We start from the raw sequence: 2,500 nt of genomic DNA, 5'->3' as shown, positions 1-2,500 counted from the left end.
AGGCTGGATCAGAGCTGTAGAGAAGGAGGTAGTGGAGGCTGGATCAGAGCTGTAGAGCAGGAGGTAGTGGAGGCTGGATCAGAGCTGTAGAGAAGGAGGTAGTGGAGGCTGGATCAGAGCTGTAGAGAAGGAGGTAGTGGAGGCTGGATCAGAGCTGTAGAGCAGGAGGTAGTGGAGGCTGGATCAGAGCTGTAGAGAAGGAGGTAGTGGAGGCTGGATCAGAGGTGTAGAGAAGGAGGTAGTGGAGGCTGGATCAGAGCTGTAGAGAAGGAGGTAGTGGAGGCTGGATCAAAGCTGTAGAGAAGGAGGTAGTGGAGGCTGGATCAGGGGTGTAGAGAAGGAGGTAGTGGAGGCTGGATCAGGGGTGTAGAGAAGTAGGTAGTGGAAGCTGGATCAGAGCTGTAGAGAAGGAGGTAGTGGAGGCTGGATCAGAGGTGTAGAGCAGGAGGTAGTGGAGGCTGGATCAGAGCTGTAGAGAAGGAGGTAGTGGAGGCTGGATCAGAGGTGTAGAGAAGGAGGTAGTGGAGGCTGGATCAGAGCTGTAGAGAAGGAGGTAGTGGAGGCTGGATCAGAGCTGTAAAGCAGGAGGTAGTGGAGGCTGGATCAGAGCTGTAGAGAAGGAGGTAGTGGAGGCTGGATCAGGGGTGTAGAGAAGGAGGTAGTGGAGGCTGGATCAGAGGTGTAGAGCAGGAGGTAGTGGAGGCTGGATCAGAGCTGTAGAGAAGGAGGTAGTGGAGGCTGGATCAGGGGTGTAGAGAAGGAGGTAGTGGAGGCTGGATCAGGGGTGTAGAGCAGGAGGTAGTGGAGGCTGGATCAGGGGTGTAGAGAAGGAGGTAGTGGAGGCTGGATCAGGGGTGTAGAGAAGGAGGTAGTGGAGGCTGGATCAGAGCTGTAGAGAAGGAGGTAGTGGAGGCTGGATCAGAGCTGTAGAGAAGGAGGTAGTGGAGGCTGGATCAGAGGTGTAGAGCAGGAGGTAGTGGAGGCTGGATCAGAGCTGTAGAGAAGGAGGTAGTGGAGGCTGGATCAGAGCTGTAGAGAAGGAGGTAGTGGAGGCTGGATCAGAGGTGTAGAGAAGGAGGTAGTGGAGGCTGGATCAGAGCTGTAGAGAAGGAGGTAGTGGAGGCTGGATCAGAGCTGTAAAGAAGGAGGTAGTGGAGGCTGGATCAGAGCTGTAGAGAAGGAGGTAGTGGAGGCTGGATCAGGGCTGTAGAGAAGGAGGTAGTGGAGGCTGGCCTTCTCTGAAATCAAACTTGAGTTATCCAGAGTTATCCACCTGCTTGACAGCAGGCCAGAGCTAAGCAAGATGGAGAGAGAGAATAAACAGGCTGCCTCCACTGCAGGGGGAAAACCTGGAGACAAGGAGGAGAGGATGAATGAGGCAGGGATACAGAGAGCTGCAGGCAGGAGAGACGCACTGAAGGAAGGATGGAAGGAAGAGAGGAAAGGAGAGATAGACTGAAGGAAGGAGGGAAGGAAGAGAGGAAAGGAGAGACAGACTGAAGGAAGAGAGGAAAGGAGAGACAGACTGAAGGAAGAGAGGAAAGGAGAGACAGACTGAAGGAAGAGAGGAAAGGAGGAGGGGGTGAGGGTGACAAGGACGGAGAGGTGAGGAGGATGAGGAAAGGAGAGATCAAATCAGCGAGAGCTGCAATGATTTAATCAAGACTGTCTGATTCCCGTTTCTTAAATGTGAATATGTTCTGGTTTCTTTACTGCCAGTAAACAGAATATGTTTGGGTTGTGATTGTGATGTGGATAAAACAAGACGTCTGAGGACGTCATCTTGGCCTTTTTGGAAACACTGACAGTTTTCACCATTTTCTGACATTTTATAGACAAAAAGAAACAAAGAAAACAAAGCAGAAAACAGAGAAAGGGAAGAGTATCAGAGAAAGAGAGACAGACAGAGAGAGAGTTAGAGGATGTTACAGAGGAAGAGATGCGGAGGAGGAAGATGGAAAGCAGATGGCTGCTGTGACATGGAGAGGAAACATCTGAAAGAAGAAGTGTCAGGTGAAGATACAAGCAGGAAGTGAAGAGAGTGGTAGAGAGAGAAAGAGAGAGAAGCTTATTACAAGTTTGACTCATTTAGGGATTGCTGCTGAATTTATCACAAGCTATCTATGTTTATTTATACTGTAGCTTAGTAACAAATTAGATGATGTAATTTGTTGTGTGTGTTGGAGTTGATTTCATACATTTTTCTAGTTGCTCTCCCTTTGATTTAAAATGTCTCTCTTCCAAATCTCCTGTTCCTTTTTCATTGACTTATGCTTATTTCTGTATTGTCTTCTCTTTTACCATATCTCTCTGTTTCTGTCTCTGTCTGTCTGTCTGTCTGTCTGTGTCTGTCTGTGTCTGTCTGTATCTGTCTGTCTGTCTGTGTGTCTATCTGTCTGTCTCTCTGTCTGTCTGTCTGTCTGTCTGTCTGTCTGTCTGTCTGTCTGTCTGTCTGTGTCTGTCTGTGTCTGTCTGTATCTGTCTGTCTGTCTGTGTGTCT

General features: G+C 49.2%; 1 protein-coding gene across 1 annotated transcript in view; it reads left to right on the top strand.

Annotated features, from left to right (window-relative positions):
- The window catches only part of clpb (ClpB family mitochondrial disaggregase), a 54,424-nt gene that overhangs the window by 32,034 nt on the left and 19,890 nt on the right, over window positions 1–2,500 (top strand). The gene's annotated exons all lie outside the window — the stretch shown is intronic.

This window comes from Poromitra crassiceps (assembly GCF_964638095.1).
Source record: "Poromitra crassiceps genome assembly, chromosome: 5".
Lineage (NCBI taxonomy): Eukaryota > Metazoa > Chordata > Actinopteri > Beryciformes > Melamphaidae > Poromitra > Poromitra crassiceps.
Note: the sequence above shows the minus strand (reverse complement) of the source record. Positions and strands in the feature narration are given on the sequence as shown.